This window comes from Pimephales promelas, chromosome 4, assembly GCF_988280905.1.
Source record: "Pimephales promelas chromosome 4, fPimPro1.hap1.1, whole genome shotgun sequence".
Lineage (NCBI taxonomy): Eukaryota > Metazoa > Chordata > Actinopteri > Cypriniformes > Leuciscidae > Pimephales > Pimephales promelas.
This window is the reverse complement of record NC_142772.1, coordinates 11,047,235-11,063,522: the sequence shown is the minus strand read 5'-3', so window position 1 is coordinate 11,063,522 and position 16,288 is coordinate 11,047,235. Positions and strand designations below refer to the sequence as shown.

The 16,288-nt window shown below is 44.0% G+C and overlaps 1 long non-coding RNA gene across 1 annotated transcript; it reads right to left on the bottom strand.

The window, feature by feature from the left end:
• Positions 1-10,992: 10,992 nt before the first annotated feature.
• On the bottom strand, positions 10,993-14,565 carry LOC120471939 (uncharacterized). Its single transcript, XR_016168168.1, has 3 exons — positions 13,844-14,565; positions 12,919-13,022; positions 10,993-12,832 (listed from the first exon to the last, which is right to left on the bottom strand). It is a non-coding gene; the product is annotated as an uncharacterized LOC120471939 (long non-coding RNA).
• Between the last annotated feature and the right edge of the window lie 1,723 nt (positions 14,566-16,288).

Below are 16,288 nucleotides of genomic sequence, written 5' to 3'. Positions count from 1 at the left end.
CGTCATAGGCGGGGTGACGTATCGACCAGGAAACTATAAAGCATCCCCGAAACACAAGCGCAACAGCTTCTGAGTCTTCACAAGCGCTCTATGTATGAATATTGTCTGTCTGTCTGATATTGTATATATATATATATTGGAAAATATGGCGAGCAAACAACAGCAGAATTTCAGAAAGTGTGTTCATCCCTGCCCTCGCTTCATCACGGGTGGGGATACACACGATCTGTGTGTTGTTTGGGAGTGCAGCATGCTCAGTCGGCTCTCGAGGGGGCCGGCTGTGAGCACTGCGAGTGTCTGTCCATGAAGACACTTCGCTCCCGCCGGGCACTCTTCGAGGAGAGTGGTTCGGTGCGCGCTCCCCGCGGCTCGGGTCCCGCTGCTGCCGAGGCACAGCGAAGGCTTGCGTCGTGGGGTTCGCAGATGGATCTATCAGCGGGGATTGAGACGGGCCCCGCCCTTTCTCTGCCCTTACCTGGTAGATCCAGTGCCTCAGTTCTCGCTGCGGGGGTCCGCGTTGCGGTTTCTCCTGCCCGGGCTGAGGCGCCATCACTTCAATTATCCAGTTCTGAGGAGCTGGATGTTGAAAGTGTGGATGCAGAGTCTATGGACTCAGTGGAGATCGGGGACTCGCCATCCCAGTCTCCCGCGAATGTAGAGCTGATGGAGGTTTTGACTCGGGCTGTGGAAAAATTAACCATTGAATGGCCAGTTGAAAAACAAGAGTCGAGAGTAAAAAGTAAAATGGATGAGAGATTTTTAAAATCACACTCACTACCTCCACGCCGGTGTTTGCCCTTTTTTCCCGATCTACACACCGAGGTGTGTAGATCGTGGAACAAACCAGTGTCAGCTAGAATTTTGACACAACAGACCTCTATGTACGCTAATATTGCTGGGTCTAGGGGACACGGTTATGGGGCGATGCCGAGGATGGAGGAAGTTTTGGCGAGCCATCTTTCTCCTGAGACGGCATCGTCTTTTAAAACACCGGCGTTGCCCACCAAGCCACTCAGAAATACTTCGGTTTTGGTGGGCAAAGCTTATTCAGCGGCGGGACAGGCAGCATCTTGCTTGCATACGATGGCCATCCTCCAGGCGTATCAAGCAGATCTGCTGAAGGATATGAGCGAGGGGGAGGTCGTCAGCACTGACGTGATTAATGAGCTGCGTCAGGCGGCAGATATTTCTCTCCGTGCCACCAAGGAGACGGCCAGATCAGTCGGCCGCTCTATGGCAGCCCTGGTGGCCACGGAGAGGCATTTATGGCTAAATCTGGCTAATATGAAGGAGAAAGATAAAGCTTTTCTCCTGGATGCGCCGCTGTCGACCGAAGGTCTTTTTGGTGGTTCTGTGAACGCAGTGATTGAGAGATTCCAAGAGGGAAAAAAGCAGGCAGCGGCGCTCCAGAAATGTCTCCCCGTCCGTACTCATCCTTCGGGGGCTGCTGGGCGAGAGCAGCCCCGCCCGTCGGGTTCCTCGCATAGGGCGCAGCAGAAGAAGAGCGTCGCGTCTCGGGCTCCTCCCCAGCAAAACTGGGCTGAGACGCGGCGTTCTCAGGCGAGGTCTTCCCGGGATAGAACCGATCTGAGGACGGTTATTGTCGCCAGGAAGGCTTCGTCGAAGAAGTCCTGACGCCACTGGTGTCAGGCTACTGAGGGTGGTCCCCACCGTGAGACAGAGGTGTTCGCCGCTGAATCCGGCGCCCGCTCTCTCTCGGTGCCCTCAGGGGTTCGTTCTGCCAACCCTGCCTGTAATGGGGGGTGCAGACGGTCCCAGCGAGCGATTTCCCGAGGGATGCTCGTTTGCTCCGAGGAGCGATACAGAACGGTCGTTGAACCCTGCCTGTGCGCGGTCACAGGGCGCTGTTTCTGTTTTAAAAACTACTCCAGAGGCCAGTCTCGAGAGGCTGGTACCCTTAGTAGAATTTCTGGTAGAATGGGGAAGTCTTCCAAATATATCTCGTTGGGTCCTGCAGACTATCGAACGCGGGTACGCGATCCAGTTCAGGTCGCGTCCACCTCGTTTTCGGGGGGTTTTGCCCACAGTGGTGACCCCCGAGCAGGCTCTGGTTATGGAACAAGAAGTGAAAGCTCTGCTAATGAAGGGGGCGATAGAACGAGTTCTTCCTCCCGACAGAGAGCTGGGGTATTACAGCCGGTACTTCATTGTTCCGAAGAAGGATGGGGGGCTGCGTCCGATTTTAGACCTGCGCCTCTTAAATCGGTCAGTAGGGAAGCTCAAGTTCAAAATGCTGACTCTCAAGCAGATCGTGTCACAGATCAGGTCCGAGGACTGGTTTGTCACGATAGACCTAAAAGACGCGTACTTCCATATCTCCATCCTTCCGCAACATCGGAAGTTCCTGAGGTTCGCTTTTGGGGGCGAAGCGTACCAATATCGGGTCCTTCCATTCGGCCTAGCGTTATCTCCTCGAACCTTCACGAAATGCATGGACGCGGCCTTGGCTCCGCTGCGTCTCCAGGGCATTCGCATTTTAAATTACATCGACGATTGGTTGATTCTGGCTCAATCAGAGCATCAGGCGATTCGGCATCGAGATGCCGTCCTCGCCCACATCAGAAGGTTGGGGTTGAGACTCAACGCCAAGAAGAGTGTGCTTTCGCCAGTTCAGCGGACCACTTTTCTAGGCGTGGTATGGGATTCGACGACGATGCAGGCACGTCTGTCGCCGGCTCGTATAGCCTCGATTATCTCGACTGTCACGCAAGTGAAGCTAGGCCAGTCACTCACTGTAAAGGAATTCCAGAGAATTCTGGGTCTGATGGCAGCAGCATCCAACGTGTTACCGTGCGGCCTGCTGTACATGAGACCACTACAGTGGTGGCTCAGGACCAAGGGGTTCTCCCCGAGGGGAAACCCGCTCCGCAAGATCAAGGTCACGCGACGTGGTCTCCGTGCCCTGGCTATGTGGAAAGAACCTTGGTTCCTGTCCCTGGGACCTGCGCTGGGAGCCCCGTGTCGCCGGGTAACGGTGACAACGGATGCCTCTCTCACGGGCTGGGGAGCGATCATGAGTGGTCGCTCGGCCCGCGGGCTGTGGCAAGACCATCATCTCCAATGGCATATAAATTGTCTAGAGATGATGGCGGTGTTTCAGGCTTTGAAACACTTTCTCCCAGACCTCAGAGATCATCATGTTCTTGTCCGGTCAGACAACATGTCTGTGGTCTCTTACATAAACCACCAGGGGGGTCTGCGCTCACGTCCATTGTACAAGCTGGCGCGCCAGATCCTGTTGTGGTCCCAGGGGAAACTTCGGTCGCTGAGAGCGATTTATATCCCAGGATACTTAAATCGGGGAGCGGACATCCTGTCGAGGCAGGGGCCGAGGCCCGGGGAGTGGAGACTTCACCCCGAGGTGGTGGAGCTCCTTTGGAGACACTTCGGTCGGGCCGAAGTGGACCTCTTTGCGTCCAGGGAGAACTCACACTGCCCGCTGTGGTTTTCCCTGAGTCCTCCAGCTCCATTGGGGCTGGATGCGTTGGTACAGGAGTGGCCGAGGGCACCCCTGTACGCTTTTCCCCCGATTGCTCTGCTCCCAGGGGTTCTGGAAAGGATTCGCCAGGAGGGGGCCAGTGTACTTCTGGTGGCCCCCCGTTGGCCAACCAGGGTATGGTTTGCGGACCTGATTTCCCTTCTCGAGGGTCCTCCTCTGGAGATTCCGGTCAGGAGGGACCTTCTGTCTCAAGCGGACGGGGGGATACTCCACCCCCGTCCGGAACTGTGGAGGTTGTGGGCTTGGCCTCTGAGGGGGCCCAGCTCATAGATTCAGGTCTCTCGACTGAGGTCGTGGAGACCATCCTCCAGTCCAGAGCCCCATCCACGAGGAAGTTGTATGCCTCGAGGTGGAAACTGTTCACCTCTTGGTGTGGAGAGCGACAGTTGGATCCAGTTAACTGCCCGTTGCCGGCAGTGCTGGAATTCCTTCAGGAACGCTTCTCCACAGGGTTATCGTACTCCACACTAAAGGTGTACGTGGCGGCCCTATCCGCTTACCATGTCCCTTTGAGTGGAGCTTCTCTTGGGAGACATCCCCTGGTAACCCGTTTCCTTCGTGGTATCCTGAGGCTGAGGCCGGTAGTGCGTACGAGGGTACCGACCTGGGATCTAGCGGTTGTGTTGGAGGGGCTCTGTTTAGCCCCTTTCGAGCCCATTGATGAGGTGCCTGAGAAGTTTCTTACTCTCAAAACCATCTTTCTCCTAGCCATCTCTTCCCTAAAGAGGATTGGAGATATTCAGGCGCTGTCGGTTTCCCCCTCGTGCTTGGAATTTGCTCCCGGTATGGCGAAGGCTTTCATCCTCCCTAGACCGGGGTATGTTCCGAAGGTTCCAACTACGGTTGTCAAACCTATAGTGCTACAGGCCTTCTGTCCTCCTCCGTTTCGGACACCAGACCAGGAGAAACTAAATCTGCTCTGCCCGGTGAGGGCCTTAGACGCATATGTCCACAGAGCTGCCCTGTGGAGGGAATCAGAACAATTATTTGTCTGCTTTGGGCCTCCTAATAGAGGTTCTGCGGCGTCTAAGCAGAGAATGAGTAAGTGGGTGGTCGAGGCCATTTCACTTGCTTATGAGTCCTCTGGTCAGCCTTCTCCCTTGGCTGTCCGGGCTCATTCAACCCGGAGTATGGCTGCCTCTAAGGCATTTTTATCAGGAGTTCCCTTGTGTGACATCTGTGAGGCGGCAGGATGGTCTTCACCTCACACATTTGTGAAGTTTTACCATCTGGACTTCAGCTCCACCCCTGGGGCTCAGATGCTTTCGTCAGAATGTGCACTCTGATATTCATACAACGGACACCTGCTCGCATGGCGGCGTTGGTATTAGCGTTCCCACGGCGTTTACACGCAGCTCGAAGTTCCCTGAATGGGAACGTCTCTGGTTACGTATGTAACCTTAGTTCCCTGAAGGGAACGAGACGCTGCGTGTCTATGCCATACTCCCAGCATGCCCGTGAGCGCTTGTTTCAGTCCTATCAGAAGCTGTTGCGCTTGTGTTTCGGGGATGCTTTATAGTTTCCTGGTCGATACGTCACCCCGCCTATGACGTTCCGTCTCGCCATTGGACAGATTTCATACGTGCTTCATGACTCGTCACGCAGAGGCGTTCCCACGGCGTTTACACGCAGCGTCTCGTTCCCTTCAGGGAACTAAGGTTACATACGTAACCAGAGACGTTTTCCACCGGCCTGAAAACAGCCGGCCAATCAACGAACAGAGGGCGGGCTGAGAGCCGTGACGTAGACGCTAAGCGCTGAGATTTACATTGTAGGTTAGAGAAATCGAAAACCGAAACAAAATGGGAAATGGGAAACAAGACACGGGATGCTATTCGCTCTGTTATGGAGAACATTCCAGGGTTTTTCAAACTGAAGCAAAAGTCGTTTACAGCCATGTTCACTCCGGTATTTCGCTCGCATCATCAGTGTTTACAGCTAGGACCGGCGCATGCACTTCTGCCGCTCTAGGCAAAAAAACAATTTTGCTGCCCCTCCATTTGCATACCAGCAAAAACCAGCATGCTTGGCCATTATTGTAGCTTGCACAACGCGCATACACTTTTGATTCTCTCATCAACACAGATGCAGCCGTTTTTATTTTTGCAAATCATAATAACAAGGAAAAATATTAACACTTCAAGCTTAGGCATTTAAGCTACCCAATTTTTTCAGGCTAATTGTAGTAATGACGGATTAGACCTGTTTGGCCATACCTATATGCATAACTATAAGGACATAACTTACCCCCATTCAACGTCAGTTCTCCGTCTTTTACGGCCATGACAAGAAAGTTGGTCTCCTCGGCTGTGAACGCTCCTGGTGCGCTCTTATTATCATATTATTATTATCATCATAATAATAACAACAATCCACCATATTTCGTTTCGACATCCTGCTGCATTAGTCCCAGATATGTGATTCATGAACGATATGTTCATTGTGTATGTCACGTGACAAATGAACGTAAGACTCGGAAGGTAAAGTGATTATTTATGTTCCCTGTAAATAATTGTTTACTGCATTATGATTTCTTAATTCAGAATATGATCAACATTGCGTAGGTGGATGTGATCGGGGAATTTGGCTGTTAAAATTATTAATTTAAGCCACTTAAATAAATTAAATGACTCGGAAAATCAGTAAAATGCACTTCCTATTCATGACTCGCGAGAGCATGGGTTCGTCCTCACGGCGCTGCGGGGCAGTGAAAGCTAAATCAGTCATGACTCGTGAGAGCGGGGCACGACGAAATTGCGGGGCGGCCGCAACTCAGTAATTCATATAAATAACCTAGTTTGTGAATTGTTCATTCCCGGTTGGCACACATTTTGCAGCCCTTACAAAAGCGCAGGGGAAGTGAACGCAACCGCAGTATGTTTTCGCTTCGGAGCCAAGAGAACTTCTTCACTCCTAAGCCACACAATCTGAGTTTACTACGGTGACTCGAGACAAGCGAACTCTCTGGTGTTGGTGTGACGGCGGTACCCAGCGAGTTTCACATTGCCTGCGATCTGAGCAGTGGTCTGCCAGTGTGTGTGTCTCTCCCTGGTCGCTTCAACATCCGCGGAGTTTCTCCTCTTACTGAAAGAGTGTGCATGCGGCACGTCTTTTTAAAGACGCGTCTATAGGCCAATTTATACTTCTGCGTAGGGTGCGCGCAGTAGGTATGGCGTAGCATACAGTACGCACAGACGCGTCCCATACCGCGTACCCTTCGCCGTCGCCTGACGCGCACCTCCTCAAAAATGTAACTACACGTCGCGACGACGCGGACCGCAAGATCGGTGATTGGTCGGCTTGGTAGCATCGCATTTCCTCCTACGCATTTCCGCACGTACCTTCTCACGCATTTCCACCACTGTCTATGATTTCCACACGTACCATCTCCTCCGACGTCTTCTCTCATTTCTGCCTTTCAGTTTTAGTAATTTCACTAAAGTGAACTGTTTTTCCACCTCAATAAGCTCCAACTCCAACATGATCCACTCTCTTTCAGTCGCTATTGCTTGTAGTACCCTAGCCGCGAGGAATCTAAACACAGTGGAACATTAAAACTCTCCGCCGCCAACTAGCGTTTCGGAGCAGTGCTGCAGAGCAACAAGGCCTGAACGCAGAAGTATAAATGCTCATAACGGCGTCGCCTACGTGCGTAGTATAGTATAAAATTGTAGTATAAAAAAGTATAAATTGGCCTTATGGCGTCAAATGTTGGACAAAATAGGGCAAGCGCATAAACACAGCGCGCAAGTGAATTACAATAGTGTGAGCACAAAAAATATGATTGTGCGCACAAATTAACAAGTTAATTTGAGATTTAAACACACGCGCAAGTTCTTTTCTACACGCGCGCAGCTGAACTCTCGCGCACGAGTCAGATTGACACTCTCAGGGGCGGGCCCAAACTCTCCTGGTAACAAATGCTATTGGCTGCTGGCCAAATCCTGTAACGCTGTTGATTGGCTGCATCTCGTAGAATCTCTCGTCTCCCTCTCTGTTGTTGGACGAGGACACAGCCTCAAATCGAAGACAGAAAGCGGGAAGATTGGCAATCGGATGATGACAGACAGTAAAGAGGTAACGTTATGGGTTACGTTATATCTAAATTCCTACTTAATTTCTTGTAGCTGTTAAATGTTTTGTGCGTTTATAAATCTGTCATTGTAAATAACTGAAAATAGGTGGAAATACAGAAATACAGTTTAGTGAACCTGTTGAGAGGTACCCTGGATGGAGGCCCATGACCTGATTCTTCTAAAATGGCTGACCCAAGTTTGCATGTAAGTGATTAAATATTTAGTAAGTTTTTACATAATTTGACTTAGATAATGTAACACAGCCAACTCTTGATGTACTAAAAATAGCTAAACACGTGCATTTTGTTTTCTCCTATAAATAATTCATAAATGTAGGCCTATGTCAGTTGTTTTCTCACAACATGCTACTTCTTGCTTAATAGTCATTTGACCTCAGCAGTTGCAGGAGCCAAATTTTCAATAATTTTATCAGAAATGTGGGTCACTCACAGCTTAGCCTCTCATATGTTTTTATTTTTAAATTTATTTAATTTATTCTCTGGATATATACCACTTTTGGTTAAAATTAAAGTAAGATAAAAGTAAAGTAAAACGTGTTATTCATTTTATTAGTGGAATGTATTATTTTAAAAGCTTGTTTACTTATGTGTCTTTGTGTTCTTAGGAAATTCTGAGATTTCAGATTCTTTCAAGACTGCTGTCCAAATTAGAACTAGCTCTCATAAGATCACCAGTTGATCTTGAATTCCTGGAATTTACATGTCGTCAAGAAATGTACTTATTTCAGACCCTGTCAAGACATGTTGATGTGCCATCACAAGTCATCCAGAGCTCTTTTCCCTGGTCAGACAGCAAATCGAGTATACAGCCCCACAGACAGAAGTAACTACTTTGGCTGGCAGGACAGGGTGTCCGAAATATAACATTGAAATGGAGACTTTGTCTGAACTTTGCGAACTAAACTTCTCTGTACACTACATTGCAAAACTCATGGGTGTTTCATGTCGCACTGTCAGTAGACGAATGAGAGAGTTTGGTCTTTCCACAAAAAAATACAGTAATCTCAGTGATCAAGACCTCAATAGATTGGTTGCCCAGATTAAAAATGAAATGCCCTCTGCTGGATACCGAATGGTCAAAGGCAGGCTTCAATCCATGGGAATTCACATTCAGTGGAGAAGAGTAGCTCGAAGTGGATTCGATAGGAGTCCTGTCCAGAATGTATGGATTGGGATGCGTGGTACGTCGCACATATTCTGTGAAAGGGCCCCTGTCTCTCTGGCATGTGGATACTAATCACAAGTTAATAAGGTTGTGCCATTGTCATATACTTTTATGAGTGTCTCTTATTTATTAACATAATATGTTAAGATCTTTTGGTTATGAAACATTAATAGTTAAAGGCCTGGTTTCACAGACAAGGCTTAGATTAATTCAAGTTTAGGCCTTAGTTTAATTATGGCATTTAAGTATAGCTTTTATAAACATTACTGGTGTGCATGTTGAGGCAAAATAATGGCACTGACATTTTAAGATATATCAGTGCAGTTAAAACAGCTCAAACATGCACTTTAGTCTGTGGTTCAAGCTGTGTCTGTGAAAAAGGACAAACATTTCATATAAAATGTATAAAATCTTTTAATAATTAAAAAATATATAACAATAATAATAAGTCCAATTTTCATCGTTCAGTTTATTCTCCAATACATGGTCAGGAGAGTTTGTGTTTTAAGTCTACTCAAACAAACCATGGCAGCAGATTATATACTGTTATACTATATATGAAGAGTTCAGATGCAAAAGCCTCTAAGTGCCATTTGAAATTTTCTTCTAAAATTATAATTTTTATCAAGCTTGTATATTTAAGTTCAGTAATTTCACTTAAATGGCAATGAAGATTACCTATTAATTGTCATTTAAGTGAAATTACTGAACTTAAATATACAAGCTTGATAAAAATGGTCATTTTAGAAGAAAATTTCAAATGACATTTAGAGGCTTTTGCATCTGAACTCTTCATATGCAATTACTGGTTGGGTAAAACACAAATTTCTTAATAACTTTCTTAATTTCTTTTCTTAATCTTTAAAGCATACTCAAGAAAGTCTTAACGAGATTCACCAAAAATGAAAATTGTCTTAAATTGACTTATCCTCATGTTGTTTTAAGCTTTTATATATGTGTGTGTGTGTATATATATATATATATATATATATTTTTTTTTTTATTAAGAACATGAACAAGAATGTTGATAACTGTTGTTATCTGTTGATGTGTTTTTCTCTTTGCCCTCATTCAATGTTCCTAATTCTCTAACTAATATTTCATAATTTCATTACAGAGTCAGAGCAGACCAGGAGAATGTGGAAATAGCTAAGTTTATGCTTTCTGTCCGTGGTACTGACCGTGGGAGCTTTATGTCAGGAAAAAGTGTTTATAACCAGAGGTGCACCATATCAATTTAAATTATAAATGTAATGATAAACAGAATTTTTTTTTTCTATGACCACTTCTCTTTAGTTATTTTAGCACTGTTCTCGCATTCATAGGATTGAACGTCTATGGCGTGATGTAAGGGTCTGCGTCACCTCGAAGTATTGTGATACACTACAAAGCTTGGAAAGAGATCACCAACTTGATTTGTCTTCTGCCACAGACCTTTTCTGTGTCCACTTCATATTTCTACCTAACTTAAAGGCAGACTTGGAGAAATTTGCTGCTAGCTGCAACCACCATCCACTCCGCACAGAGGGAAATTTGAGCCCAGAGCAGAAGTGGCATATTGGATTGATGCAGACACAAATTGATCAGCCAGAGAATATTGAGGTTGTTCTCTTGTTCTTTGACAAATCTTTTTCATTTATAAATTAAGTTCAATGACATGCATCTCTTAATTTATTTGTTATCTTACTCTATTTTGCTGCAAAATAGAATATTAAAGAGCCAGACATTGATTGGGAAGTAGTAGCAGACCATGATGGAGAAAATGTGGATGGTGCAGTATTGGTCCCAGAGTTTGAGTGTCCCTTGAATGAGGAGGAACTGACAGAACTTAACTCTCTCATACATGTGAGTGAGTGATCCCAACACTCCACTTACAGACCTTTATGTAATCTGCCGTGAGTATGTGGCTGGCAGATGCAACCTCTAGTAATTTGAGTGGAATCCTAGGCTTTAATGTAACAGTTTTTATTTCAGTTTGGATTCGCATATTTTTTCACAAGTCTGTAAAGAGTATTACTGTTACAGGTCTGAACTGTGATTACCATTCTTTAATAACACGGATTTGACTAAGTTTGATAGTGTAAAGTATGGTCATTATTTTATACAGTGGTATGTCAACATAATATGCTGAACTGGAGCTAATCTCATATTGTACATTAAATGACACAAAAGGAGATGTCTATCAATAAATGCAACTTTTCAAAATTGTACTTTCAAGTAGTTTATTTCATAAATGCCAATAACAATTCAGTTAGTTAAAGAAATTTGTATTGTCATAACAATCTTAAAACATTTGCTACTAGTTACTTTTATTAAAAAACAATCTTTGCCTCCAGGTGGCAGAAAAGGTATTATATATTTATATTAATAGTAAATTAAATTAATAAACTGATTAAATGTTAAATGCTGTCCAAACAATCTTAAAACATGTTACAGCTTTTACTACTATGTATCTAAATGACCAACAGTCACCCTTTAATATAAAATGGTAATGAAATGTTACCTCATATTCTTCTTGTTTGAACCTAGTGGCGACCAAACTCTTGGCTATTATTTATTGCTTCTGAAAGGATATCTTGAAACTCCTTATATGTGCCAAGGTGTTTTGTCGGGAAAGTAATGCAGACAGCACAAGCATTTACGACTGGGTAGCACGTGCGATGGTGATGACCATAACGGACGTCACAATCATGGTCAAACTCGACGCGGATTTTGAAGGCTTCTCTTTGTGTAGCAATTAGTGGGATGTGTGCTTGTCCCGTGAGCCACTGGAAGAAGCTGCTTACAGTGGTGGAATTTTGACTGATGCTTCCAACGCCATGACAAACATCATTGCAGCTCATTCAGCAAGCGTGGGACTCATTATACACAAAGGGAAGAGCAAGATCCTCAAAGTCAACAATAACAACACAGCTCCTATCAGGCTAGAAGGAGAAGCACTAGAGGAAGTGGAAAGCTTCACCTATCTTGGCAGCGTAGTCGACAAGTGGGGAGGGACAGATGCAGATGTGAAGGTGCGGATTGGAAAGGCAAGAGCAGCTTTCCATCAGCTGAAGAAAGTCTGGGGATCCTCTGAGCTGCCTAGGAACACCAAGATTAGGATTTTCAATGCTATGATAAAGCCTGTTCTACTGTACGGTGCAGAGACCTGGAGAACAACAGTCGCTACCACGAAGAAAATACAATCCTTTATTAACACCTGTCTAAGACGAATCCTTAGGGTACGCTGGCCAAACACCATCAGTAACATGGAGATGTGGCAGCGAACAGGACAGCAGCCTATTGAGGAAGAGATCCTCCAAAGGCGTTGGAGATGGGTTGGCCATACCCTTCGCAAGCCTGCATCAAGCATTGTAAGACATGCCCTCTTCTGGAACCCACAAGGGAAAAGGAAGAGAGGCAGGCCAAGGAATAGCTGGCGCCGTGACCTTGATGCAGATGTGAAGAGGTCTGGCCACACATGGGGACAGCTAGAGAAGTTGGCCCAGGATCGGGATGACTGGAGAGCCCTTGTTCGTGGCCTATGCCCAAAGTTGGGCGGTAGGCGTAAGTAAGTAAAGTAAGTTCCAACGCCCTCTTTCTCAGCAGTGGCAAGTTCTTCTTCTAAACAAAATTATGGAAAAATTATTCAACCATACTTTCAGTAATTGAAAAGAGAATTTACTTGATTTGTTGAAAAATTGTACTCCATTCACCAGCATCCTCCAGCTTTTGTATAAAGTCCTGTAAAAAGTTAATGATGCGGCACTCTCTGTGGTGCCGGAGAGATCCTTCCTCTCTGAATATGGGAGCCAGGGAAAGCTCTAGGAATTCTGCATCAACCTAAAGAGTTGAGGAGACAAACTTGTATTTTATCAACAAGTCATACATCAAAAGACTATCCTATACAATGGACATTTAACAACCTTTTTTCAAGTATCCTGGTACAAAGATCTGAAGCCAGGTCTCACTGTGTTGTGCCAGCAAGTCCTGGAAACCATACAACTTCAGCCCATCACAGACCTGCTGCAACATTGGAATTATCCTCACTGCTGAGTGTAGAACGATAGCACTATATAGAAAAGGACAAAACATTTATTATAGAAATTAAGAACTGAAAATTTTAACCATTGCATGCATTAAAGTTTAATTACATACTCGATTATGTCCTTCTTCCGTTCTGGCCCAATGGCCCCAGTATAGCCGCTTGTTAAAATTCTATCGGACAGGTCTACCATAGCATCTGTGTCTGCAGCATCAACCTGAAAGGAGACAAATGTCTTAGTGTTAAAATTGCTGTGAAAACTACAGCCACATGTTTAGGGACACCCCCCTTTAATTAAGTTTTTAGTTTCCCTATTCTATTAGTTACAGAGAAGACATCTTAATGCAGACCGCCAGCCAGAGTCCATCACCCTACATCAGTGTCTTAACTCACTAATGCTCACATCTAAATATGCAAGTTTATTCTTGGAGCTACAAAAATTAAAAAACAAAACAAAAAAAAACACAAGTAAAAAATATAGCCAGAAAATATGTTGAAGCAACAACAGATAACTAGATATTACTAGTACTAGATTAATTATTCTGACTGGAATATACGTATTTGAATGTTGGTGTTCAGATGTGTATCTTAATGTATTTGATCTAGTTTTTAAAAACCTTTTCAATAAGCTCTATGAGCTCTGGATCGGTGACATTGTCTTTGGACATTTCATCCTTGTCTATTGCTCCTGTACAGATGTAGTCATAGCACCATTTTTTCAAAAAATTTGGTGGGGGGTCCCCTTGTGCTACACTGACTGCGAATCCAGCATCCCTGGATTAATCTAACGATTCATTTTTCCAGCAACTACTTTCCGGCGGCGCCACCTTTGTGTTGGGTTTGACGAATCGACGCACATATTTTGCGTCGACATATTTTTTTGTCCCAACCCTACAGAGGACTAACATTTCTTGCACGTTTAAAATATTTTTCTTATACCTATCAGTTGTGAAGCAAGAAATTGCATTGGATGGCAAGATGGTTAGACTTCACTTAGAAATTTATTTTTGGGTGTAAAATCCCTTTAACTTAGCCTACCTCTGAGTGGTCAGCTTCTTCAGGCACACTTATGGTCCTTCGGCCCAATCCTGCCTGAAGGAGGATAGCATCTTCATTTGCTTTTGGTGTTCGATCTTGGTTTTTATGCAAAAGGAAGAACTGCACTGGAGTTGACTTTCAACCTCTTTTTCTGGCCAGTTTTCCTGCCACCTTCGCTTTAAAAAGCCCGGGAAATGCTCTGTGGAAAATGCACAAGACATGAAATAAGAAGAGTTCTTTTACACAAAACTGAACTAACCCTTTAATTTCCTAACCTGCCCATATCCTGCTGCACCCGCTGTGCTTTCCCAGCTCCAAGAGTTCCAGGGCCTGACTGGCTTCTTCTCTGAACCTGCATTTCATTTTCATCTACATAATGAATGCATATGGAGGCTATTGAGTAAAGTTTGTGGATGGCCCCTAAGCTGTTTAAGTATCTGACATCTATACTCCCACAGGCCAATTAATGTCACGTGACCTCCCTGGAGACACCATCTTTGATGCCAAAAGCTTCTGTGTTTACAAAGATTTACAAGCAAATTTCAAATTTATTTATGTGTATAATGTTACGAAAATCATGAAGAGAATGTGACAGAGATTATAAAGAGACTATTAACAAAAGACAAAGTGTGGTGTGGATCCGTAGCAGCTATATCGCTAACGAAGGAAGCACTGAGCACTGATTATGCAGCTGTGCCTCAGATAAGTTACAGTATTATCATGTGTACCATTAAAACTCTCGTCCAAATGAATTAATGTAATGCGGACCTACTTTAAACGCGGGTTCTTTAGGGACATATTCTGAGATGTATGGCAAGCCATTTTAGCTTAAATTGTACCCAGCCTTACTCGTCGTAATTGCATTTTTACTAGTAACAATTCAATTAGAGAGCTCTCTAATTCAATTCTTACTAGTAACAATTGCAATGGGCTCTATGCACGACGGTATTTCCGGTGAAGATGTAAGAATGCTCGATAGCTTCCGTCGATCGTAGAATGTAGGGCTGTCAAACGATTAATCGCGATTAATTACATCCAAAATAAAAGTTTGTGTTTACATAATATCTGTGGGTGCACTGTGTATGATTATATATATATATATATATATATATATCTAAAAACACACACATGCTTTATATATTTAAGAAATATTTTCATATATATACTGTATAGATTTTATATATAATTTATATTATATAAAAATATAAATATTTTATATATAAATAACATTTTTCTTCTTAAATATACATGCATGCATGTATATACTGTACAAAATAATTATACACAGTGCACCCACATATATTATGTAAACACAAACTTTTATTTTGGATGCGATTAATCGCGATTAATCGTTTAACAGCCCTACAATACCAAGAACTTATATTAAATTTTATACTCCATGGTTATAGTAAAGAAACGTTACCGTCACAAAAACAGACAAAACAGACACCCCTCGTTGTGTTTATGCTTCTTTTTAAAATTATATGAAATAAACATAACTATATATAAAATTACATCTAAACGTATGTACGTTTCGTTTCAAAGACGGGAGGACAGTAAATTTTGAAGACTCTGCCATAATCCCGTTGTCCTCGGTTTTCCTCCGCTTTAATCTCCACAACCGGAAATGGACAAGCATCCTTGCGTCAAATGCAGAACTTATGCGTGCATATAGCCCATTAGAGAGCTCTACAAATGAATTTTTACTAGTCATATGTATCCATTGACTTCCATTCATTTTTAATGAGAGAGCTCTACAACTGAATTGTTACTAGTAAGAATAACACTTTGAGAGCTCTCTTATTCAATTGTTACTAGAAAGAATTACAATTAGAGAGCTCTCTAATTCAGTTTTTACTAGTAAGAATGCAATTGCAGAGCTCTCTAATTAAATTTTACTAGTTAAAAAACGAATTAAAGATATGTATAATTGCAGAGCTCTAATTGAATTAAAGAGCTCTGTAATTGCATTCTTACTAGCAAAAACTGAATTAGAGAGCTCTCTAATTATAATTGTTACTAGTAAAAATTTAATTAGATAGCTCTATAATTGTAATTGCTACGAATTAAATTGTAAAACTCTCTAATTGAATTGTTACTGGAATGCAATAATTGTCACAGTCTGCGTCTGCACCATCCTGTCTGCGTCTCCTGCACTACACTTCCAATGATCCTCTCGTCTGCACACCTGGACTCACTCCCTCATCAGCCTCCCGTTCAGCGTCCTGTTTCATCTGTTTCACCTGTTTGCACCTCATTAGGCCTGATTCCTCTGTGTATTTAGTTCCCTCTGTTTCATTCTGTCTTTGTCGGTCAATGTGAATGTTACCTTGTGTTCCGCCTGCCTGTATCCCGATTTACGTATGAGTAAGTCAGTCAACTGTCAGCTCTTCCGTTTGCCTGCTCCCCTGACCCTGCCTGGTCGCTGGTTCCTCAGTTTTCGCC